At 44.2% G+C, this 25,853-nt stretch overlaps 1 long non-coding RNA gene across 3 annotated transcripts in view; it reads right to left on the bottom strand.

Moving 5' to 3' along the window:
• The window catches only part of LOC146988504 (uncharacterized), a 38,110-nt gene extending 12,743 nt beyond the window's left edge, over positions 1-25,367 (bottom strand). The window contains exons 1-3 of one of the 3 annotated variants that reach the window (XR_015035701.1): positions 25,003-25,367; positions 14,466-14,547; positions 647-2,213 (exon numbers count right to left, since the gene is read on the bottom strand). This is a non-coding gene — a long non-coding RNA (uncharacterized LOC146988504). Of the gene's footprint in view, positions 1-646; positions 2,214-14,465; positions 14,548-24,994 lie in introns of all 3 variants that reach the window. The other 2 variants (XR_015035702.1, XR_015035703.1) reach the window with 2 other exon arrangements.
• Positions 25,368-25,853: the final 486 nt, after the last annotated feature.

The following is a 25,853-nucleotide window of genomic DNA, read 5'->3' as shown; positions in this document are numbered from 1 at the left end:
TGTTCCTGCTGTGTATTCAATCAGCAGCCGCGCAGGGTTGCGTTTCCTTTTTTTCTTTCTGACGCCGGCGCTATTATTTACAACCGAGGAGGAGGGGTTAAGTATCCAGCACATGCAAATGCAATTACAAGATATTTGCATAGCCGTTAACAATTAGAGGGCAGATGGCAAACAGCGGGCATTAAAAAGCGACCGAGCGCCATCTTGGCTGAGGGAGACAGCTGGCAGACAGGAATCGGCCATTTTGTAAGGATGGGTCGCTGCCAGGCTGAGGCGTTAGAGAAGCGCCAGTCTCTCTCTCTGTGTGCCAGGAGATTGGCAGGCGAGGGGTAATCGTGCTTTAATACCCTCCCTGGTACAGGCAACAACAACCAACTCCTCCAACAGTCGGTGACAGTATGATCACAGCCCACGGCTCCTGTTGAGAGCCGACTGAGGAGATCAACGACACAATGTGTCTGTGTTCACTTTAAAAAACACACATGCACCTCTGAGCAGGGACGATATCTTATCCTAACAGCATTACTCTGAGGGGAAATAGCTCTTATATCCATTACTCTCCTTGTGTAAAAAACTATTACTCATATTAATGTAATTGGTGTTATTTATCTCAAAATGATTAATTAAATTATAACATTATACTCACCAAGAGCCATCGGTCCCGTTGTAGCCGCTGGACGTTTTCACATTTGGCAAACGGTCCATCTGTCCTGTAATGTCCTTCAAAGTCCACGCAGACATGTCTTATGGCAAGACCACTTTGAATTCAAGTTTCTTCTCTCCGCTTTCTTCTGAACGGATTTCACCTCTACACTGATGTCGAGCCGGGTTACTTTCATTCCTGAGGATTTGGCCAATTTTCTTAAGTCGCCAGCAATTTTGTCAAAACATCTAAAGAGTGAGTTTCTTTGTGTGGGGAAGGACTTTTGTAAATGTGAAGGAGAAAAAAAGTCAGATGAAAAACCAAGTAGTATCAGACAGGAGGAGGAGGGCACTGAACAGGTGCACTACTGTCCTTTTCATCTCTCATTCAATTAGCAGCCATTCACTTGTGCTGCCATGGGATCCCTGCTGCACAGCAGTAAGTGGACTTCAGGTGCTATTTCCACACACATACAGAGAGAGAGGTATGAAAGCCCGGGCCCGCCTTCCTCTCTTCCACCTTATAGATCAATACTGTACTGCCATATCCTCTGATGGGAGCCGCTGTAGTGAGGGGAAGAAAATCTAAGGCAAAAAGACAGGTTGTGTCTGATACAGTGGATGAGAGAAAAAGTTCAAATTGTCCTTTTATCCCAGCTCATGAGATCTTATGTTGTGTGCTACGTGCTCAGGAGTGGGACCGAGCAGGAAACGTCCAGTGTATCATCTCAGATGGATCCTTATTCAAACAGTTAAGGTGGAATGAGTAATAAGAGGGAGTGAGCTGGAAGAAAAGAGACCTTCGACGTGCTGTCTTACTCTTCTTATGCTTTTTTCTCCCTCCCTTGCTGTCTCCACGTCTCTCTGACAAAGTTTTATCAAGTGGTGTTGGACGCAGCAAAATCCCCTCCGGCTGAACCACACACAAAGACTCTCTCTATGTCTCTTCCCTCTCCCTTTTTCTTTCCGTTTCACACACACACACACTCACATGTGCACATACTGACACACACACTGCGTGTGGGGTGGTTGCAAGGTTAGGGCCCTGGCCCTGGCTGGTGCTGGGACTGTTGGAGAAAGATAGAAAGAGAAATGGAGAGAGGAGCTGGGAGCAGTGGTGGTGGTTGGTCCCTGGGCTCCGAGGCCTGCAGGCGGTGCTGGGCAACCTCTGCTAGCCTCTCTCCTCTGTATTGATTTCTGCTGCTCCACGCTGCTCCGCTCTGCCGTGGAGGCTCCTAGCCGGCGGGGATGAGAGCTCGGCTCACCCGCCTCACCTGCCTCTCTCCTGGCTTGGCTGGCCTAGCCTGCCCACTCTGCCGCAGCGTTGGCTGGCCTCTGTCGGCTCCCCGGGACCCCTGAATGCAGCACCGGGGCCACAGGAGGAAGGCAGCCAGAGAGCCCATGGCAATCCACAGCTGTGTTCACCTGCTCCGGGTTCACCCGCTTCCAACCACCTCCTCGAACTGCTTCTATCCTTCTCTCCTTCCATTCTTCCACCCACTCTGCTTCTCTTTTTCGTCCTCCGCTGCCTCCTCCTCCTCCTCCTCCTCCTCCTCTTCTTCTTCTTCCTGCTGTACACAAACAACCAGAGACAGAGATGGAGGAAAAAACAAGTTAATCTTAACTTTCAGCATTTTACCCACTCTGAATGTCAATCCTGGTCTTTGATCAGCGAGAAGTCAGGGGTGAGGTTTCTGGCATTCTCTCTCAGTTGGTAATATGAACCTGCTAACCTTAGAGAGCAGAAACTGCAGGGACTGGAGGCTTGAGAGTTAAGTGTGTCAGGCAGAGAGATACTGCCTGCCAAAGGTACTCTCAGCTATTAGATTCTGATGTGCTGCAGATAGCAAAATATAGCAAGAGTGGGCCCATTATAAAAATCACCACTGCATCAATAGAATACATTAAAAATATTTACAGGAAAGGTTTTCTTTTGCTCTCCCTTAGCAGCACAAGCGCACTGAGTTTCATATTTATTTGCCCTTAATGGTGATAAATAAAGAAAGCAACATTTAAAACTGACAGGATATTTCAAACCACCTTTCCCCTCACCCTTCTCTCTGCACCAGTGTCAGTGTGAAGGAATGGAAATGTTTTGGCCAGACCAGTGGTGCTCTATAGAAACTTTGTCAAAGAAAACATCTCAGCTTTTGTATCATCTAAAATTATTCAAATGGGTTCAGCAGCCCTCTTCTTATGATAATAGCAGTTGGGGAGGGGGGGGGGGCATTTCTTTGAGGATTCATGGTCCCATTGTGTTCCTCAACAGAGAAAGGGCCATGGCCAAATTCAACCCCCACCACCCCACATTGCAGCGCGCAGCACCAACCACACGATCTCAAAAAATGTCCTCGCCGCAGCCACCACAGAGCTCTGACAGCCCCTCTGTCCACCTCTCTCCACCCCTCCGCAGGCCTGAAAAAGAGACTAAAACCCACGGGCCGACTGCCAGGGGAATAGAGAAGTAAAGTGCGAAGGTTTAGAGTCGGTGGGCCGGCAAGGCTTTGGAAGTTAGAGCTGTCTGTTAAATAAAGAGCGAAGGGGGTGAGAGTGGTGTGGGGGGTTACACTGTTGGGACAAGAGAAGCAAGTTTGGGAAAGGGGGGGCAAGTTGAGTTAGGGGGACATGGATGGGGACCGGGGGTGCGGTGCATGTCTCAGACACAATAATACTATTCATTGGGCTCAGACATGGGTGTTAACTCCCCTCTGACAGAGCACAATGGGACTCGGTGGCATTCAGGCAGCCTTGGTGATATTGTTAGTTCAGGGCTGCATTCTCCCTGCCGCAGGATAGAGCGCCTGCATTGTACCCGTCCGGCAGGATGGATGGAGGGAGGTTTGAGAGGTGAAAGGCAAAGAAGAGAGAGAACAGTACGTTTGTCTATCTGTCACCGCTGAAGGAGAGAAGGCAAAGGGAACAGGGGGCGGAGAAGGTGGGGAGGGGCGGCAGAGGTGGTGGCGTTGGGGGTATTTTTGCCCCATGGCATTGGACTTGTTTGTTTCAGTGGAAAAATAAAAAAAGAGAAGAGACTAAAAGAGACTGCGCAATAAATATTACTCAAGCAGCCAAGTGCAGGGCTAAAGAGGCATTAAAGAGGGTGGGAGCACAGATGGAGCGAGGAAGGAATGGTGGCATTTTGTGGGAAAAATCGCAGCAGGTTTCTATGGTGCTTTAGAGAGTAGATGCATTTTGTTCATACACCTCCAAATAAGGAGAGTGGGGAAGAGTGGAGAAAGGGGGAATGACATGAGAAAATGAGAAATGCGGAGGTTGCTGCTGTTTGTGACTTGGAGGAGGTGACATCTAACTACCACGATACCTACTTTCCCAGAGAGGAGAGGAGAGGAGAGGAGAGGAGAGGAGAGGAGAGGAGAGGAGAGGAGAGGAGAGGAGAGCGATGTCAATATGGTGTTTAACTTTTTTTCACGTTTTCATTTGAGGAACATCACAGCCTGTCCCACTTGTATAAATATGATGTTTTCTTATGGCTTCATTTTTTGTGGCTTCAGTGGAAGTTCAAGTCACATTCCTTATATATATTTTGCACCTTTAAATTTTACCATTAAAGAAATGAATGTGCACTGCTAAACATTTAACTCCACACCATGCTACAGACTCATTATGATAATATGGACATCAGAGGACTACATGAGAGGAGGCTGGGGAATGAATGTGTATCATGTAGCCTACAGCTGTGTCACATGTCAATAAATCTATTAGTTGATTCAAAAGAAAATAAACTTGTGATTTCTATGATGGATTCAAGTCATAAATCCAATCATTTACTTGTTTATGCTAAAATGTGTTTTTTCTTTGTCTGAACTTTAAAGTAAATCAAACATTTTTGGATTTTTGAATTTTGTCATCAACATCCTCCTGGGATCAAGAAAAGTAGGGCATCAACTGTATTTTATCTCATGTAAACAAAACCATTAACTGATACTTGGTCACATCACATACACAAAGCAAGACTGTTTTGCCATATGAAATCAAATCCAGTTCCTTCAGAGGCTGCAGTCACAGAGACATTTTACGATGGCACTGCAACGTATAGGCCTATAGCAGATCTGTAGCAGCAGTAGGGCATTGAAAAGGACAAGGATATAAAAGGATGCTTCGTGCACAGTTACATACACATGCACCTAATCACTTACTCACTAGACATTACACACAACAACCCACATTTGCACGCGCACAGAGTATCACTGCTCCTTCTGCACAGAACAACCGGCTTTCATGAACAGTACTTTGTTTGTTTCCCCTCTGGTAAACTCTGACCAACCGTTCCCATAGCAACCTTACCTACTCATTCCCTGTGTGAATGTGTGTGTGCGTGAGAGAGAGAGAGAGAGAGAGAGAGAAGAGAAAGGTATGTGGGGTTGTGTAGAGGTTTGAATAGGACTTCATGATATTATTACAACAGATGTGCCTCTGTGTGTGTTCCTTTATGAGCGTGTGCGTATGTGTGTGTGTGTGTGTGTGTGTGTGTGTGTGTGTGCGCGTGCGGTGGTGGAAATATGAATTGTGCGATCCAGTAAATGCACACCTCCATGAATAAAGAACAACTTGATATGTGAACTTTGATTCTGTGAAGTCTAAAGGCAAAAAGCTCTTCACCCACCACAGGTGCATCTACTGTAAACTCCCTTAAAAAAACATCAAAGAGCAGAAATGCTCATACCTACACACACTTACAGCTCTATTCCTCATCATTGACATTCACTCTCAGCAGTCTGTAGTCTAACTGGCCTCCACAGATAAGGAAAGGGCCAGCGGTGTGATGCTGGGTTGTCAGGCAGGCAGGGGCAAGCTAGGGCACGGCTCTCGTCAGGGGGCTAATGCCCTTCAGGGGTGGCTGAGGTAGTGAGGGTACTGCCCTTTGTCCCTGGTTGAGGGATTACACTGGTCAACCAGCACAGACAATGTTCCCCCCTCCTGATATGGGAGGACCAACCTGCTCTCTACCAATGCTAGGGGCAGTCAACTGATCACTAACTTAATTAAGGAACAGGAGAAAGTAAGAGAGGAGGAGGAGGAAGGGTGATGCAGAAGACAGAGAGAGGCCGAGAAGAGGTAAAGGATGAGATGATAAAAGGGAGGATAAAGAGTGAAAAGAGAAAGGAGGAAAAAGCCATGCTAGGAGCAGAGGGATACGCTAAAATAAGAAGAGGCATGGCATTAAAAGGAGAGCAATGGGAAGCAGAGGAGGGGTGAAGAGAAGGCTTCTCTAGCACAGGATTAGGGGGAAGAAGATGAAAGGATCAGGTCTAACAGAGGACAAGAAAAAGGCCAGGAGTGATGGCCAGAGGAGGGAGAGTGGCGACTTAAACGCCCAGCAAGGAAATCAAGTAGAGGAGGGAGAAAAGAAAGGAGAAGAAAGCTCAGGTGTTCATGACCTCGAGGCACAAGTGGAGGAGTCAATCACAGGCTTTTTTTTTTCTTTTTATAACCGCTGCACAATTTGAAAACTCCACACTGTTCCCTATTTATGCCTCCGCACACACACCTACTCAAGTCCAATGACAAATGTAGATGATAATTCTATTACTGGGGACTTTAATAGAGGATATTTAGGGGACAGTTAGCAGGCTCAGGTAGCATAGCTCAGGCCCACTGCAGACAGATATGGCTCTGCAACACTTAACAACAGGGATTTGGCAGCACTGTTGATTGAACATGCCAAATCCCATTTGTCGGGGGGCTGTGCGCGTTTGTATCGACACTCTGTAACCTTGTGGCTTCGTAAAAAGGAGACCTCAGTGTGTGTGTGTGTGTGTGTGTGTGTGTGTGTGTGCGTGTGTTTTTTCCTGGCGGGCAAGCAGGCAGGCAGGTGGGTGGCACGGTTCAGCTGGATAGGTGTGCTGGTCTAAGCTCCCCTCCACCCTCCATCCCTGCTCCTCTCCATCCGTTCATCCTTCCATCTTTACATCGCTGTCTGCCTTGATTCCCTCTCTTTGCAAAAAAGGGTGACAAGAAGGAGATAGAGAGGCTTTCTCAACACTCCTTTTCTTGCTTTCCCTCCCTCCGACTTGCCCCCCCCACCCTCCTCCCTCCCTCCCTTCTCCATTCCTTCCATCCCCTATGGTAGAGCTGCCAGACAGAAGTGCTCAGCAGCTCTCCGAACGTTATTGATCCTGAGAGCAAGTCGGCCGGGGAGTTGGTGTCTCTCCCTCGCTCTCTCCCTTTCTCCATCTCTCCTCCCTCCATCACACCCTCATCCCCCAACACAGCGCGCAACTTTTTCCTCCCGCCCTCCCTCCCTCACTACTTCCCGCCTCTACTTCATTTATCAAGGTTAAAGAACTCTTATAAAAAAGGGAAGAGGGGGTCGCCTGGATGTTATCTGACTTCATGAAAGAAATCCCCTCAGGCCACTCCACTAGAGGAGGATGCTCTTCGCCAGACCCAACTCCGCACTAACACACACACACACACACACACACACACACACACACACACACACACACACAGTGGCACTAGGCAGCAGCCCACTCAGAGCCAATCAGAAATAGAAGGTAGCATGTCCAGTTTGGTATGCAGCAACAGGACAATCAGGAATAGAAATGAGGAGGATGGATGGATGGAAGAACACAACAAGGAGAAATTAGAAAATTAGTCACTGTTGTGTTCACCAACCAGGTTAAACTTGCACATTACTGGTCCAGGCTCACAGAAGGCACAGTTTAAACAACTTTTCCAGCAAAATAAGTAGTGGACAAGTCACTTGAACAGAGCTACAGCAGCTTAAAGGACGAGGGGATTAACACCAGCCTCAACAAAACTGATCTGAAACTGAAACGGCTGGTTCAGCATTTAGCTGTGTAGTGTAAATGTCAAAAAGCTTCTTAAACGTTAATGTGTTGCTTTTATTGGTCTTCTGTTATAATAAATCGCCTCTGTTAATCACTGTGGTTGACTGTGTAGCTTATTCTATTCATGAAAACATCGTAAACAGTGACAACAGCGATAAATTTTCCACTCGCAATTCTTAATATTTTTTTTAAACAATGACCATGTGATTTCAGGCAGAGATACACAAAATTAAGTGTTTCATATTTGTGTCGACTGAAATAATTAAGTCATTTATGACGTTTTTAGCTAACGTTGGCTCCATGAGCCAGTTATAGTAAATTTCTGTAAATTAATTATGGTGAACTCATTTTAAAATAAGGACCTCACTATTTAATTCACTACATACATTCCCACTTCACGGAAACACTTCAAATGCAGAATACTGTTGTTGAAACAGACCCAAAGAGGGCCTGGACCCATATACTGTAGCTAAACCTATAGTTACGGTTGCTAAACTATGATTGGACAGTCACTGCTTGGGGTAGAGGCTTTGTGAACACATGATTTTTCTCTGCAGTCTTCCTGATATTCTATACACTAAAATGAGTAATAAGTTAATCATGTAATTAAGCCATGATAAAAACAATTATTATAAAAATCCCTAGTTGTTATTAGTAGCCTATTACATACTGTATAACTAGTCTGAAAAAGAGTGGTTCATTAACGTTCATAAAATCATTTGGCTATACAGCATGCCTTATTGGAAAGTAGCGCCAATAACAACTCAACACAACTATAAAGAAGTAGCTGGAAAGTTAGTTTGCACAAAGCCGCCACACCTGTAAAATTGTAACTCCGGCCATTGAGAGAATACACTTTCTGCAATTCCAGCCTTTAAGAGACTGTAGCGGCTATTGTCCCAGTTTGTAAAAGGACTGGAAATGGCTCTACATGTGGAGTACATCCTGTCTTCCATTGTTACTGCTTTCACTCTCCCCTATAAAGGCCTGCCTGTACTCCAGGCTACAACGGCCAGGCAAACACACACAGCTGCACATTACAGCCATACCTTCCCCTCCCTTTGTGCTCAGTAATTGCCACAATGCATCTTCTCGTCCAGCTAATTAAGTGAGTCTTTCCCATTGTCTCACAATGCTATCACCTCTTCACACAGCCAAAGTGAGAGAGAGAGAAAGAGAGAGAGGGTGGGAAAGGGGTATGTGAGGGAGAACATATTAAAGCAAAAGATGGAAAGAGCAAAGAGGTGGAAGAAATACAAAGGCAGGAGTCCAGATAGAGAGAGGATGAATGACAAAGGCATGTGTCTGTGTCCTGGTAAATGTTTACTGGTTAAAAAAAAAAGGTGCCTGTTGTCTGTGTTTGCTGTTGGGCTGTACACAGCACATTACTGCTGTCAGATGAAAATCTTCATTCTCCATAAAGTCATTTCAGGAAATCTGGAAAAACAGCCTCATTGTTGAAATTGATAATGATGCATTTTTAAAATGCTAGCATGACTTTTAAAAGGGCCAGAGGATCTTCATAATTGTTAGCTGCCTACAAAGCTTTCAAATATCCAGAACTGGACTGTTATAATTTCTGTGGATAATAACTGTGACAGGGAGCTGGAACAAGGATCTGCTTCGAGGGAGTGAATGATGCAATATTACACCAAAACATCTTCCAAAGTTCCTCTCCACAAAAACACTTTTATTTTTATGTTTTATCAACTTGCACTTAAATAAATTCATTTCTTTTCAAGGCAGGTGGAAAAGTAAATATAATCTTGAGAATTTTGAAACAAGTCATTTTGACTTTTTGGGGGCAAAAACCATATCAGACAGAATTTATTATTCTAATACAGATGGATTTATATTTTTAAATTATTGTATTATTACTATTATTATACCTTGAAGGGATCTTTGGGCTCGCTGATGCCACCTACGCTGGTAACAAACATAACTGAATGTTTCCTTTATATTCATTTAGTCTTTCAAAAACTGTTTGACTCTACAGTTTGACTCTATTACAATATTAATCTGAATAGGATGAGATTAAATTCTTATAATGAAACACCTACAGGAAGTCCTGGAACAGGTCCAAGAGTCAGCCAGGGTGTTGGAACTAAATTTGCCCATATCTCCCACATTTAAAAACAAAAAAAAAGAAAATATTTGTAATTTAACTGCCGAGACTCAGCTTCATCTATCACGCAACTTCACCAAAATCGGATTTCGGATAAATTCATTCAATGAGAGCAAATTACTCTTATAAATGTCTTGGATGTTTCAGACTATACACTGTGCTGGGTGTAATAGTTCAACTATATAAATGTCTTGACTTAACTACATCTGTGCACAGTTGTCGACTTGATGGCATCCCTAATGAACAAATAGAGGAAAATGAAAACAGGTGCTTTTGTCCCCTTTGTGACACAAACCCACACGTTTAGACTGAATTATTGGAGGACACAGACCAACAGACTCATCTAAATTCCCCTTCTCTTCAGAGTTGCTAGGAGAGCCCCCTCCCTGAAGGAACACACACTCTTTCCATGCTCAAGTCCAATCGCTGACCTCTCAGGCCAGACACTCTCCTCTCAATACACAAAACCCCCACACTCTACCATCCAAAAAAAAAAACTCTCCAAACCCCACAACCCCTCCTTGAACCTCCACAACCACCCCCCCCCCCCCCCCCCCCCCCTTCCCACCCTGAACACTTTTCCTTCCCACACTTGAGTTCCTGTCACGGCCTTGACGGACAGACAGACAGACAAGCAGGGTGACATCATGGTGCACAGAGAGGGAGAAAGACAGAGGAAGGGGGCTGCCTGCCTGTCTGCCCCCAGTACCCACACAATGCAGCAGGGCATCTGGCACTGGGCTGGGGGTGGGGGTGGGGGTGAAGACGGGGTGTAGGCTGGGTGGGGGTGGGGGTGGGGGGCACCAGGACAAAGCATTTACATCCCCCTCACTGGAATATGATTTTAGTTTGTAAATGGTGGTTGAGACGTAGCTACACGTCTGAGGAGAAGAAAGGGGCTGAGATGTGGCGGCACGACACAGCTGTTGGTGTGTACAGTGAAGACACACTGGTCCAAGTGCACGAAGAGGACTTTCAGATGTTCTTGAAAGTCTAACATGACAACCACCAAGTGAGAAAAATACAGGATCAAGTGGAAGAAAGAGTTGTGTAGTTGTTGTTTTTTTTTAAGTCCCCACGAATCTTCCTCTAAATGTTTAATATTCAAGCTATTTTTTCCAGAGTGACAAACTAAAATTCAAATGACAGGGATGGCAGCTGTGTGTGCGTGTGTGTGCGTGCTCAGGCACGTCACTTACAGCTTGTTAATTTACAGGATCCAAGACGAAACAATGGTGCCAATGGGACAGAAATCAGTGTCATAATACTCTCTCTCTCTTACTGCGGCGGCCCCCACCTCTGTCTCTGTCTGAGAGGCTGTCTACTTGCTGTGCGCACACAAGTGTGTGTCTGTCTGTGTGCATACATAAAATAAATGAGCTGTGCATATGCATTGTGCGAGTCCACAGGCCCAGTGTATATATTAGAGATGTGACTTGACCCTGGCAGACTGAAGCAGGGTTTCTGCGTCGCGCTGGGCGTGGGAAAAAGGGTAGACCTCTTTTCACAGCTGCTCCGGCCGTTGCATTGAACCAATGGAGGCCCCCACCGTCACCCCAACCCCCCCCCCCCCAACCTGCCTCCGCCGCTAATGCCCCCCTTCCCTCCCTCCTTTGCCCCCCCCCCCCCAATCTCCCTCTTTCTCCCCCATTTCCCATTCACTCTGCAGCCTGCTCCCTTTCAGTGGACACCCCCCCTGCCCCCCACCCACCACCCCAACCACCACCACCACCGCCCAACCACCCCTCCCTCCTGCACTCTGTTTGTCACCACCCTGCTGCACCCCACCATCACTGCCACCACCAACGTTTAATACAGCCACCTCGCCATTCAGCCAGCGCGCATTAAGATGCCAGAGGCCTCAGTGCTTTAAGGAGGCAAAGAAAAACAATAGTTAACTTACTAATGAAGTAAAGCAACTAACACCGCTGCTAATTAATTAGCTAAGAAAACTTATTTGCTGAAGTGCACGTGTGTAGAGTCCCACTACTGTAAAACTTGTGCACAAATCTCACGAGTTTATTCGACTCTTTTCTGTTCCTCAATCTCAGTTCTGTTTTTCTCACTTTCACATTCCCTTCTCTCGTTCCTTCTCTGAGCCCCTCTGCACATAGACTTTAATTTATGTTAACATACGCCACCACTCTACACTCAGTGCCAACCCCCCCACACACACACATACACACACATTCACTTCTTTTCACAACCTCCCTCCACCCAGTGTATTCATTTGAAGAGATTTATTTCCTACCAAGCCGCATAATGCAGAGGGTATAATTTAAATCAACTTTTAAGAACAGCCAAGCCGCACAGTTTATGCATACAAATCCAGAAAGCCTGGTTAAAAAAAAGAATCCCAGCAACAGTGGGCTGTTAAATGCAGATTGCCAACTTTAAGAAGCCATGGGTGGGCGGTGGGTGTTTGGTTTTGCCATTAAAGATAACCCATTACTGATAAATCTCACAATCAGTGTGTTTAAACACATAATGCAGTCTTCATTTGTTTCAGATACTCTCATTAATCTGACAGTATCGCCATGCAAAGGCGGGCTCGGAGTGGAATCATAAAACACGACGCCCACGCGCAATTTTGTAGAAACTTTAAAAGGTCACATAATGTGCAGAATAACTCCAGCAGATTCTCAGGAGCAGTCCTATCGTGCTGCCTTGCTACCCTGCTGATACACCAGGCGTGTTGAGGAAATGTTGAGAAGCAGCGAGGGGGCAGCGACGGGGGAGGAGGGAGAAAAGAGAGGAGGGAGGTTGTAGCAGAGAACCTGAAAGGACTCCATCTCCCTTGGCCAACATGCCATGACGGTGTGGAGCAGCAGTCTGAATTGGTTTCTCTGGGGTGGCGGAGCTGGAGAGGTGATGGCAAGATGAGCCCGAATGGGGATGGAAAAGGGGGGATGGGGGGGGAGGTGAGGGTGGGCGGAGGGGGCGACTGAGGAGGGAGGAGATACGGTACACCGAGGTATGTGTGTTTGTGTGCTTGACAGAGGGAGTATGAGAGAATAAGAGAGAGAGATGGCAGACAGGATCTGAGGTGCTGTAAATGAGCGGATTACTGCTTCCCTCTCTGCAAGTCTTTCCATATACATGAGTGTGCTCAGCTGTGGAAGAAACACTGCTATGTGTGAAATCGCACATCCTCCGGCTTCCTATAGCAACAATTGTAGCGAGGGCGCACGCTGTATATGGTTTCCTGTAAGGGTGAAACAAGGTGTGAATGCAGACCGCCATGCGCTGTAGCACTTAATTGCAGTTATGAATATAAAGAGGACGTGCAGACTGTCACTCCTGGATTGATGTGTCTCTGCGTCAAAGTTTGCCTGTAGCTATGCCTCCACTTCTAAAGCCCGAGTCCAACCAAAGCTTGTTTGCATCGATTTATCTAGTTTGTGGATATGATATTGACTAAGTAGACCGGCAGCCCTCATCGAGTTGAAGCAAAGCGAAAGAGGTTTAAGAGGTGGTCGAACGCGATGGAGGAGGATAGCCACAGGCTGTGAAATCTCCTCTGATCTTCCCTTGTCTGATTCTCAAACTCTTCTCTGGGGGAGGGGGGGGGCATGCTGATATAGAACTGGGCCAATGTCACAGAACGCTCATCTAACCCTGGAGGGAAATAAAAAGAAAAAATCACTTCTTCTGTTTCTCCCCGATGACGGACCTCAATCTCGGCGGAAGGGGCTTCATCTCCCTCTCCTCCGCTTTCCATCGCCGCCTCCATCATTTTGTCTACTTTGTTCTCCGCAGGAGGCTGAACATGCACGAGCTGAGCAGCGTCCTCGGCCTTGATGGCCCGCTATAGCAGCTGTTAGGATAGCAAAAGCTAATCTTTAGTCGTGTCACTCAACACTGAAGGGGAAGCTGGGAGGAAAATGAGTGAGTCACGTACTTCTGGTTTGGGCCCTCCATCATCTTCAACGTTATATGCTTTCACAAAAACACACAGCATGCAAGGTTTTGCCGACTTGTTAGCAGAGTAAAGTGATGACTTGTGCCAAATGTGTCCGTGGATACTAGTTTATGATAACATATATACGGTGATTAGCTGGATAAAACCAGCCAAAGATCTTCTACAATAAAATGTAAAAGGATATCTGGTATAATAGTAATGTTCCGTTACTATGAGGGGAAAAAAAGCTGACATTAGAAACGATATAGGGAAAGAAATGTAGTTTTTTTCCCCCACCAGTCTGTGCTACACTACATGTGTCCCTGGAGAACTGAAGCAAAATTCACAGAGGTGTTGAGTTGCATCTTGAGACTTTTCCCCCAAACTAAAAAAAGAAAAAAAGAAATACAGAAAGTGTCTGAAACAAACTCAAAAAAGAGATGTTTCTGTGAGTGTGTGTGGATGGAGGTGAAAGGTGTGGACACAATGCAGACAACAGAAAAGTAAGAATTTGGAGGGGGGGCACAGAGGGCCAAAAAGAGGGAATTAGAGGTGTGAGGGACTTTGCCACCCTAGCAGTCTTTCCACATGAGCACACCTTGCACACACATCAGGTCAAAGCCCTCGTCCCTCCTACCTGTATCCTTAAGGATACAAAAAAAAAAAACATGGACAAAGGAATTCATATTTACAGTAAGTGGCTGCCCCGTGTCGGATCTAATAGTTTGGATCACACATTATACAGCTGCTGAGAGGAAGAGGTGTGTCAACCTCACCCCTAATGAAATGTATTTTTAAAATATCTCTTCTTTTAATGCACAGTCGGGATTGTGTGAGGTTTCGCTCTTCAAAACAAACAGGTTTATCTGCTCCTTATTTGAAAGCAGTGAATGAATAGTTCAAGTTCAAGTGTGTTTACAAATCGTTAGCATCGTGATGTGAGCGTGTGATCGTGCGCCAGAGAGGATTCCTGTTATCTTACCCGTAATTTTGAAGTGATGAAGACTCTTTTGGAGCCAGTTGGTGAGGTGGGCTCCTTGGAGCAGCCTGCTGTCCACAGAGTCCTGCAAAAACAGAGAGCATTCAGATAAGAGAGGGTTCATTCCAGCAGCAGGTCATAAACTCGCTCCCCAATGAATCTGATTCACCTTTACTCTTTCTCCAGCACAAATGAATTTCAGCACAATAACAATAAGCTCTACCACAGGAAGCCTTTGAGTCACGATATATAAAGTTTTGTCTTTAAATTCTAATGATGTTAAAAAAGATAATACCCAACATTCAGCAGATAGCCTCGTATCTTTTGTATTTTGTCTTGAAGATTAAATGGGATTAAATATTAAATCACAAATTTAACCTGTCAAATTCAGAGTTGAATTTTGTTTGTCCCTTCCATAAATTATCTTTGGTTGATACAGAAATACTGTCAGGCCTCTAAAACAAACTACATAGATTTACTATTTACAACAAGAAATAGAAAACGGGAAAAGTTAACACATTATGATATAAGTGTCAGTGTGCATTAAAGGCAATCAAAAGAAAACCTCCCTTTATGTATCTTAGCAGATACAATAATAATACACATAATACTGGTTAATGAAAAAAATCCACAGTATTATATTCTTAAATTTATGTGGAAAGTTTGTTACATTTCTTATTTCAGCTGTCAGCGGAAATGCATGACAATACCAGTCTCTTCAACACACACACACACGCACACGCACACACACACACACAGACACACACACACTTCACAAGCAATTACACAAAATACTCAAAGATTACATCCGCTGAAAACCTTTACGGGTTTAAAGCCTGCATGTCAGCCTTTCAATTTTTTTTCTCTTTCCCTTGCATGGGTCAGAGGCTGTTGCTAGGCTACCAAACCCAGAATTCATAAGTTCAGAGAGCTTTATATAGGCCATTGCAATTCAAGGTAAAATGATAATAGAAAATTGATAACGCTGGAATATGGATTTCGATGATATGGTGTCAAATAGATCACAGACTGTGAATTATGATTATTCTGTCGGGGTTGAAAAAAAACATAACAATATTATAATGATAATAACAGTTGTCATTGTAAGTATTCATATAGATACAGCTATAGGCTATATATAAATGTCAGAAAAAGAATTCTGCCAGTCAAATCCACTGAGCGCTATGTGAAATGATGCACACAGAAATACTCTTCTCCAAACATTATAAAATGAAGAGAACCATGTGGGGGGGATGCTTTCCAGGATCTACTCTGAATCAGAAATTCAGTAACTTTCTACATAATGAGGAAAATCACAAAGGAGGCTGTTGCAAAAAAAAAAAAAAATACAAGTCACACACCGTGCTCTGGAGCACAGTTCTGAGGGTGAGTAAAACAACAAAACTGTGCAGCCTGGTGCCACACAGTAAAGAAAGAAGAAAAAAAGAGCTATTCTGTAATCAACGGTAAGCTGTCATGTTTATAGTTCTCTGTAGAGACGAAAAATGAGGCAGTAAGGGTGCAGTAACAACGTGCTGAAGCACACACATAAACACATGCACACAGGCACATGTACAAATGTACAACAACATGTGCACACACACACACAAACACACACTCGTACACACGCAGCACTGCAATCTGGTGGCCGAGTGTGACACAAACAAGATAACATCTATAGGATGGTAGCTTGGAAATGCAGCAGGGTTGTAAACCTGAAACAATGGCGGTGGTTTGTATAGGACAGTGTATAGGGTGGCTGCTTTGTTCAAACATCTCTGTCAACAAGCAGCACTCGCCTGTATGCAACATCCACAGCTAAACCATGAAAATATTATCAATAGAGTGCAGAGAAAGAGACAGTGGTGAAGGAGGACTAGGGGGAGACGGGTGGTGGGGGGGTTGGGGAGGGGGGGTGTACTGACACATCTAGGCTTCAGCGGGAAAAGGCTACAGACATGACAGGTTGGTTAGAAAAGCACGACGTGCATGCATAAACACATCTCTCCCACTTTGCTATGTTCTCACCTCACTCACTCTATAAGCCTATTTTCTCCAGTCCTACCACTTTTTTTGTTTGTTTGTTATTTCTTCCATTGTAATAGAATATGGAAGCATACATCCCAGCAGGTGAAACAATCAAATTTCAAATAACGGTGAAATTACCAGGCAAGACAATGGAAAGCGTGATGCAGCCTTATGGCAGGTGCTGGTAGACTAGACCTAGACTAGACTGGGCTCCATCTGGTGTTGAGGGCTTCCTCCTGATGGTGGAGAGGGCCCAGACAGACACATATTAATGTGGGAAAACCAACGTCTAGCCTGCCTCTCAGTCACTCGCCAGACTGCATTTCAATCTCAAAGGGCTCTCCCCATATCCTTCATTTATTACCCCTCAGCAATGCATTAATTCCTTTTGCAACAAGGAGAAAAGATGGATGGATGGTGGTGCTGCTTTACAGCTCAAACGCCATTGTCTAATCATATGACGGCAAGCTGGGTTATAAATGCTTTAGGTTTATTATACTGGATTGTCAAAATAGTTCAACACAAATAGGCCTAAAATAATTACTACTAATTTTCAAGAGTTGTATTAATCAAATCATAATAACTATGACTACAAAGACCACATGGGTACTCCAGTTGAAATACTGGGTTCACATTTGCATATTATTGTCTCAATGGGACATTACAGATTACTGTTTTATTTCACATTAAAATTAAGACACATGGGAACCTGGGACTCCTGTGGTGTTTTCCTCATGAAAACATTCATTTGTGCCATGCGCTATTAAACTACCAGGTAAAACTGCACAGCTTATACTAATAGGCTGAAATAACCATTGATATCATCATTTTTAAAGCTGCATGGCCTGTTGTTAATCACACACACTAACACACATATATACACACACTTGAAGCCCATATAGCAATATGGGACAATAACAGCTCAGCTCAATGTGAAAGCAGACATATTCCCTAGCTAGGTCCATATTAGCTCCTTCTCCATCCTGCCCTGGTCGATGACGCAGTAAGCTGGGGCCTACAAACAGCAGCACCAGGCTCTGTGGCATTACACACATTCTCCACTGTGCAGAGCAGAGCACAGAGCCACCACCACACAGCAGATACGGCTTTAGCAGCTAACACAGAATTGTCTTGTTTAAAATTCAACAGGCTCCACTCAGAGTACATCCTATCACTCAGGCAGCCCAGGAACCAGACAGGAGCTCCTCTCTGACTTCGATGGAGAGGGAGGAAGAGCAGATGATGAGCAGCCCAAACAGCATTATAAAACAGGCCGGCCTCAAAACCAGCCCAGTCTCTGGACGACCCGGTCCACCCTGCCTCAACGTCGCTCTCTCCAAAGCCTATGCTCGGCCCTCTACCGTATATATGCCACCAATGAAAAGACACTATCAGTGAAATGTTGTATATGTATCTTGACACGAGAGTGATATCCATCATTAGAAAAAAAAACCTGCTGGGTGGCAGCAACCAAGTTATAAACAACATATATAAGAATAAAGCACATCTGTGAATGCCTATGTGTTGTTTCCATTCCTCTCAGCATGTGAGCCGTCGTTTTGTTCTGTCCTTCATGTGCACGAGGCCTGAAGCTGCTCTTAATAAGGGCATCAATCAAACCAAATCCAGGGATATAAGTTGATCCCTTTGACAAACACCTACTGCATCACAATACTGTCCTCTTCTCCACTGTATAACATCTGACATATTACTTTGATGAACTTCCACTCATCCTGACCTTTTCTATATACAGTAACAGATACATCAAGCCATGAGAATGCACCTGACGGTGGGACCTTTTGCTACTGCAGCCAGCAGCAGTACAGTATGGACAAATTCATGAAAACCTCTGTTATTAACAACAAATGAATTGTGTGGTGCAGGGAAAAGCTTCACACATCAACTTTTTTTAAACACACAATAAAGCAACATGCATGTTCAGAGGCACAGCATCTTGTTAAGAGCTGGCTATTAGCTTTGACTGTTAAAGCCGGGCTACTGGTAGAACACGTGACTCCCTGGAGTCGTCCAATCAGGTGCCTCTTCCAGCCACAAACCACGTTCACCTCACCTCCTCGTCATCAGCATCCAACTACACAATCAACCAGACAAGCATTTTAAAAACGCACTGGTCTTAAGCTTCAGTCTTGTGACTACAAGGCAGTTATGTTCCATTAAGAGAAATGTCAGGAGCATCACTGCCGAGTCGCCCTCCTCCTCATCATCATCATCACCACTCTATGAATGGAGCCTGCCTCTGGTTGCTAACTACTGTCACTCCTCGCATCCCATCTGACAGACCCCTAGCGCTATGAATCCCTGTGTTTTTTTTGTTTAGGGGGCGGCGTTCTCCTCTTCACTCGTGTACGTCCAAGGGAAGCATGGGAGGCGTTTGGCGGTGCGATGCACGGACGCTGCCGCCGGGCTTCCAGTCCTCCGTGCAGGCTGCATCCATCCATCCACTCCGGCAGCCTTGCCCCCCTCCTCCTCCTCCTCCTCCTTCCCCCTCTCCTCTCCTCTCCTCTCCGCTCCGCTCCGCTCAGCTCCACGTCGGGTCCTGGTTCCGGCTCGCTCCGCCGCGACGACTGTAGAATTAGTTTATACATTCGGTTCTCTAGCTTTATGATATTACATAAACTCATACAGCTAGATAACCAAAGAGAAAAACTAACCCACGTCTCTTAAAGGGGCCGCCGCCTGCTGGAGCTGCTTGTGTTGTGGTCACATGGAGCCATTGCATTCCGCCTGCATGCGCACCTCTCTCTCTCCCTCTCTCTCTCTCTCCTTCTCTCTCTCCCTCCCTCTCTCTCCGTCTCTCTTTTTCCCCCCTTCCTCCGCTCTCCCTGTCCCACTGTCTCTCCATCTCGCGCATGCACAAGGCATAATACCCCTATTTCGTTACTGCCTTTGAGCATCATCTCTCTGACATGCGTCTTTTATGCCAACCGTGTCCTCAGCCGTGGGTTGGAACAGTCCAGGACTGTATGGGCAATGATGTCAAGGTGGTGGGAAATCAGAGTTGGAGAAAAAAAGATGAGTTAACCATGTAGCCTCCATCACTATGAGATCATCACAAGGACAGCAGCAATAGGTTACAAAGTGTATCAGTTTCAACAAAAGCAAATTGTACAACAGTCTCAGATCATTATGGATTCACACCTTCCTCTAACACTGGTGAACTTCTCTCCAGCACAACCCTGAGCCCCGACGAGCATCTGCAGGGTGAAGTCATCCAGCTGCAGGAGGATGATGACACATCCACCTGTCATTCATGGACAGCCAGGGCGGACCAGGAGAAGCACATGCAGGCCCCTATGTCACTAAAAACCTCAGTGCAAACCTCTATTTACCTAACGACACCATGTCATGTCTTAGTGATCACAACACAAGTCAAAAGCTGAGACAAAGGACAATGTTACTTCCACTGTTTCCTTTAAAGAACACAGGACAGCCCCGCACAAACAAGCAGCTTACTGTTGTTTGAAATGCCAGCTTACATCGACCCATTTCAGACCAGAGACCATAGTTTCCGCGTTGAGTGAATTAATCCATGAATTGTTTGAAAGCATGACAAACTACCACAGGCCTATATAGCATACAGTACAGTAGAGGGGGGCTTCCAGCTAAATGTCAACGACATGATCTAGTGGAACAAGTCCAGCCTCACTGGATACCACTGTGCACTCTGGATTAGTTGGTGACATGCTGACAAGTTGAAGCAGGACAAACTAGCCCCCATAATCCTTTTGTAATCACCAAAACCAGACTATTGTGATCCATAAAAATACTTTGAAGACAGCTATAATACTAAGCCTTTCAATGTAAATTTAGCCGCATTAAAAAACTGTAGATCAAAGATAAATGTCAAAGCAAACGTCAGGATGTAATGCTGCAATTTGACATCTTTTTAAATAAGTCTAATGTCTGTGTTTGGCACAGTAAATAGCCAAACTAACCCTCACAGTAAAGGCAGATTATCTCACCTATAGTGTTACTTTTTAAATTTTTCATTATAAATTGTTGTTTAAACGACATATTCTATTTAAATCGTCTGCAACACAGTGTTTAAATTGAGAATAAACATACAGCATACTCACGTATTCAGTCTATTTAAAACAGCAGTTTCCATAATCGGACAGTCAGAGTGTGCTTTGTTATTCAACAGGACAAAATTATTAACAATCCGGCACCACCGAGATATTCTTCGAGACAGAGTCCGGGATGAGAGCCTCTATCCCCGGCTCCCTTCAGCCGTGGTGCTCCCTGTCCCCGACCATGTGAGATGCCGGCACACGGCGAAGGACAAAGCCCATTTTACGCACAGCGATATCGGTGTAAGCTATGGATGTGTATCCTTGAGGAAACAAGGCGAGGATAACGTCCATTGTGGGCTGTCATAAAATCACTGCAGCAAAGCCAGAGAAAGAGAAAATGAGAGTGAGGAGAAAGCGCGTCGTGCTATCACAGTGTCAGATGTGCGTGGGGCGCAGGAGGTGGAGGGCCGCCCGGGGGCCTCAGGGTCAGACTGCCGGGGGAAACGCGCGGTGTCCACAGAATTAGGCACGCTCATTGGAACACACACGGCTCACACCCGGCGAGATGCGGCGGATACAGCGAGAATTCACTGTTAAAATAGTATTTAGAGACAGTGTAGGGAAGGGGAGAATCACAAAAACGTGACGACACAAGGATAATAAAGGCTTCATCAAAAGTATCCACCATCATTAACAGCGCCCACCTGTGTAAATGAGAGTTGGATCTCAAAATGAGATCTTGGGTCCCTTCAAAATTCCACAGGGAGGGTCTGAGCTCCTCCAGCAAGGTGAGGAATAATTGAATTTCTCTATTATCCACTAAAAAAAACATCCAATCAGAGAATAGACTCGGTTTAAATCACCAGCAGCACTGTACAGTACTGTACAGTAGGCTCCACACAGCAGCTAACAGCATCCACAGCAGCAGTAACCACAGCAGCTTTGTCCTAAATGGAGGTACAGAGTGCAACAGTGTGCAACACCATGCAGCACTGTCACCTGACTGGACAGGCCTCAGGGTAATACATCACAAAACTAGCAATGTTTGTTGACAATAAACCATCCGTCTTTCAGCCACACCCTGTCTGGCTAAATAAGGGCGCAAAGTTTGTTCCCGTAAAGAGAAATAGTAACAATCTTCAGATCCCAGGTCAGCGCTTTACAGTAGCAGATGGTTATACAGCATTATAATAGAGCCTCTGTTGTCTTTCAATGCATCTATCATTTCATTTTATTTCCATAACAATAATTATGCATTCAAATGCTTTGCGTTTGTTACAGTGGTTATAACAAGTCTACTGCATCCCCTTTTATCTTTATATAAGCAGCTGCAGGGAGATGTCTGTAGGTTTCATTAAGAAAATAAGCATCACTGTAGTTAGTTAGTTTGTCCTCCTTAGCAGCAGTGTAAAATACATTTTGTTCTAAATCATGGGTTTTACTCAGATTTACACTTGGTAGCCTATAACATTGGAAATAACGAGACTGGAGACGAGCTGTGTATTATTTCCACTGTGTTTAAGTCGATGATAGTCGCGGGACTGTTTACCTACATTATTTTTTCATTAACGTAATCAGTTGTGTCAGTTTCATGTAAGACAGCGTACAGGAAACAGAGTTATTTTTTTTCAATGGGGAGGGAATATTTCAAAAATGATTTCATCAGAGGAAATTGTTAGAAATAAGCTGTCAACTCAATTTCAGTATTTCTCCATAGCAGTTCACATGTGGAGTAAATAATTAAACTCAACTCTGTCTCAATCCAAGAGCTAATTCTGAGGAGTTCATGAGCTGAATTTAAAAAGGTAAATAAGTTTAAAATGTTGTTTTCATTTCCCACAATTTTCAAATGATCTCACCTGCTATTAAATGCCCTAAATTCTGCGAATAATAAATAAGATGGACATTGCTCGTTGATTGAACAATTGATAAGCTATTGGTTATAATATTGAAATATTTTAAATTATTTATAAATGTATTATGTAAGTAGAAAAAAATATTAGACTGAAAGAATGAATATGTGAACAACGTTAAAAGTAACTCTGTGTGTGTGTGTGTGTGTGTGTGTGTGTGTGTGTGTGTGTGTGTGTGTGTGTGTGTGTGTGTGTGTGTGTGTGTGTGTGTGTGTGTGTGTGTGTGTGTGTGTGTTTTCTGCCTCTGATATAAAAAAAAAAGACTGTACTGTACATTAATACTGATTAACTCAGTTCTGTCTTTCATCAGCCTCACGTGTATTCATCTGTGGCCACGCCCCCGACTGCGTCACGTCCTGTCAGACCAACTACAGTAAGGTGTGCTGTGTGACAAGCTGAACATCCTTACCGACCGGTAGATCTATTCTATTCTATTCTATTCTATTCAACTTTACTCGACTCTTTCCTCTGTCTGTCCTGATCACCTGCTCACTCCCCTCTTTCTTTTTGATTGTCATCACCATCTCAAATATGACACGTCAGTGCCCCTGTCATCCAGTAAACCTGCCATCTTGTTTTGTTTATGCTGATGCTGGACAGAGCGGATTCACTGTGTGCGGATCAGACGACATTTAGAAGAAATGTTTTTTTTTCCTTCTCCCTCTCATGTTGCTGTGACATAAAAAGAAGGACAAATAAAGAAGAGAATATCCAAAAGTTGTAACTAAAACTACTGATGGAAATAAAATGTAAAAATTGCCTCATTTAAAAATGATCCAACAGTTGTGTTATGAGCCAAGCGGCGGTGACTGACTGAGGCTCAGCTCCTGTGGTAAAAAGTCCAGTCTCTGTCCCTGGTGCTGAAACCAATCAAATTCATTCACGGCGCTGTTTTCATCTGAGAGGGTGTAAAGACAAAAACACCCTGGTGTCATTTGGGCTTGTTCAGGGAAATGTAAAACCAACGATGTGATAAAATACATAACATTTATTTTTGAAATGAAACTGAATGATTGTATGAACGCGGATAAAAATGAATATTCTGTTAAGGAGGTTACCTAGCCGAAAACACAGCAATTCTGAGTTTCTGCTCTGACCTATTCTTTTTTTTTTTTTTTTTTTTAAAGGCTGGATTAAATAAATCGCATAGTGAATAACGATCCAATTCTGCAAATGGACTCCAACAGCCTATAAGGAAATGTGTGTTTTTTTAATTATTATTTCTATATTTCTATTACTTACAGTTACAGTTACACGTTATTATATTTAGACCTTAACATTGTTTACTCATGATTATTTAAATTGAGTCCCGTAGAAACCGTTTAATAGCTATAAAAATCTATAGAATACGCCAGAATTGAAGGCCTATGTTTGATAATTTTATCACATTGAAAAAAATGTATTAAATGATAAATATATGTCCCAGAAGATTGGCTATGTGTTTGGTAGCTAATGAAATGTACAGTCGGCCTACACCTGTTGCTGCACTGTGTAGTAGACAGAGAAAGAAAGAAAGAAAGAAAGAAAGAAAGAAAGAAAGAAAGAAAGAAAGAAAGAAAGAAAGAAAGAAATCTTTCTATCGTAATGTTTATGTGTTATATTTTTGTTGGTTATATTCTGCTGATCAATAATAATTCACACTGATATAATGACAAAATCAGGTTCTAATATCAGACTGTAAATTGACACTTAATTTGTTGATTTTGCCTTTGGAAAAAAAACCTCTCATCCTACAAATCCTAGTGTATAATCCTAAAAACCTACAAAATAATCCCACTGAGAGTTGTGTGTCCGTCTTTAAAGCAACCTTAGCTAAATAAAATAATGGAAAAAAAGAATGAAAATAAATAAATAAACGAATCACAGTGACTTTCTAAGTTTCCAAGAATTTGGTGACTCTCTATTGTAGTCATCTGCAAAGGTCTGATTAATTAATTTCACACTGTAGCTCCGGAGAAGATTTTCCCACAAACAAGTGACCAAAAAAAAAAGAAAGAAAAGAAAAGAATAAAGAAAGAGAGAGAGGGAGCGGGGAGGAGGAGGGGGGGTCGCCCAAAGAAAGAAAGAAAAAAAGTCAACATCAAGTTCAACAACGTGCTGGTGCTCATTAGCATCACAATGCTGTCTGGGAGCACACAAGTCTTCTTAACAAGAGGCTCTGGCGTCAAGTCCCTCCACCTCCCAGCCAAGGGGACATTTTCCCAGGCTCTGCTGACAATCACACAACTGTTTGCTTTATAAACGCTGGCTCTGGGGCCACTCAGCCCGCCTCATCACCGCTCAATGGATGCTCCCGCTAATATGGGATGGAGCAGCCTGCTGCCACTCACCATGGTACACTCACATTATATTTTATAAATGCAGAATTGTATACTTCCACCGTTATGTCAGCAATTTTAAATTATAGGCCTATTTAATTTTACAAAACTTTTGAAAAAACTATAATAAATAATAATTATTATTGTTGTTGCTGCTGTTATCATTATTATTATTGGTGTTTGTATAATGGAAAGTATTCTCATTTTTCATCCAAATCCATAAATGAACATATAAAAACATACTTACAAGCCATGGACTTTGAGTAAATCCCACATCTCCGGTTCAAGTCCACTCAGTATTTAAACGCAACTTCTCTACCAGTCATCTCTCAAGTGTAACTTAAGTCTAAAGCCCAAAGTCCAGGGAGAGAACCAAACGACACGAGCCTTCACTTACTGAGAGGAAGCCTGCACAGTGAGCTGCTCCGACCCACGCAAGGTTGTTGTTTTGTTTTCTATTTAGAGAGGAAAAAAATAAACTGAAACATTACTGATGCTTCGAGGCCGAGGCGATACCGCTGTCAGCATCCGCTCCCGCATCCCGCATCCCAGCATCTCAGCAGCCTCAGATGACAGTGTGCGCGGAGCTGCTGCGTAGCTGGTCCCCTGCTTTCTCTCTCTCTCCCCCCCTCCCTCTCTCTCTCTTTCTCTCTCTCTCACACACACTCACTCTCATGCATGTGCACACACACGCACACATATACATACACCGGCTACTGTGGACGACGTGTTCAGACAACCCCAAATACTTTGCGGTCCATTGTTCAGTTTTTTTTTTTTTTTTTTTAAGACGCGTCTCCCTCAGTAGTTGCACACATGCATCTATTTTGGCAGCGTTTAGGTGGTGAGGGAGGGACCAGCATCCTCTGTGGCTGGCTGCATGGTGGGAGAGCGCAGAGAGGGGTGGAGGAAGGAAGGCACCATGGGGACCTTTGGGAGACAGATGCTGCAGAGTAGACCCCCAAAAAACTTGGATCCACCACCGTGTGGAGGAGAAAAGGGCCGCGCCAGAAAGATTTAGCTCGACGCCACATGATGTTACATGGCACATCACAGCAGAGTGCTGATTGGCAGAGGGTGTAATCACATGTGTGCCAC

The sequence above is a fragment of the Trachurus japonicus genome, chromosome 4 (assembly GCF_045865225.1).
Source record: "Trachurus japonicus isolate A0001 chromosome 4, Traja_1.0".
Classification (NCBI taxonomy): domain Eukaryota; kingdom Metazoa; phylum Chordata; class Actinopteri; order Carangiformes; family Carangidae; genus Trachurus; species Trachurus japonicus.
The sequence above is the reverse complement of the archived record's forward strand: the minus strand, read 5'-3'. Positions and strand labels throughout refer to the sequence as shown.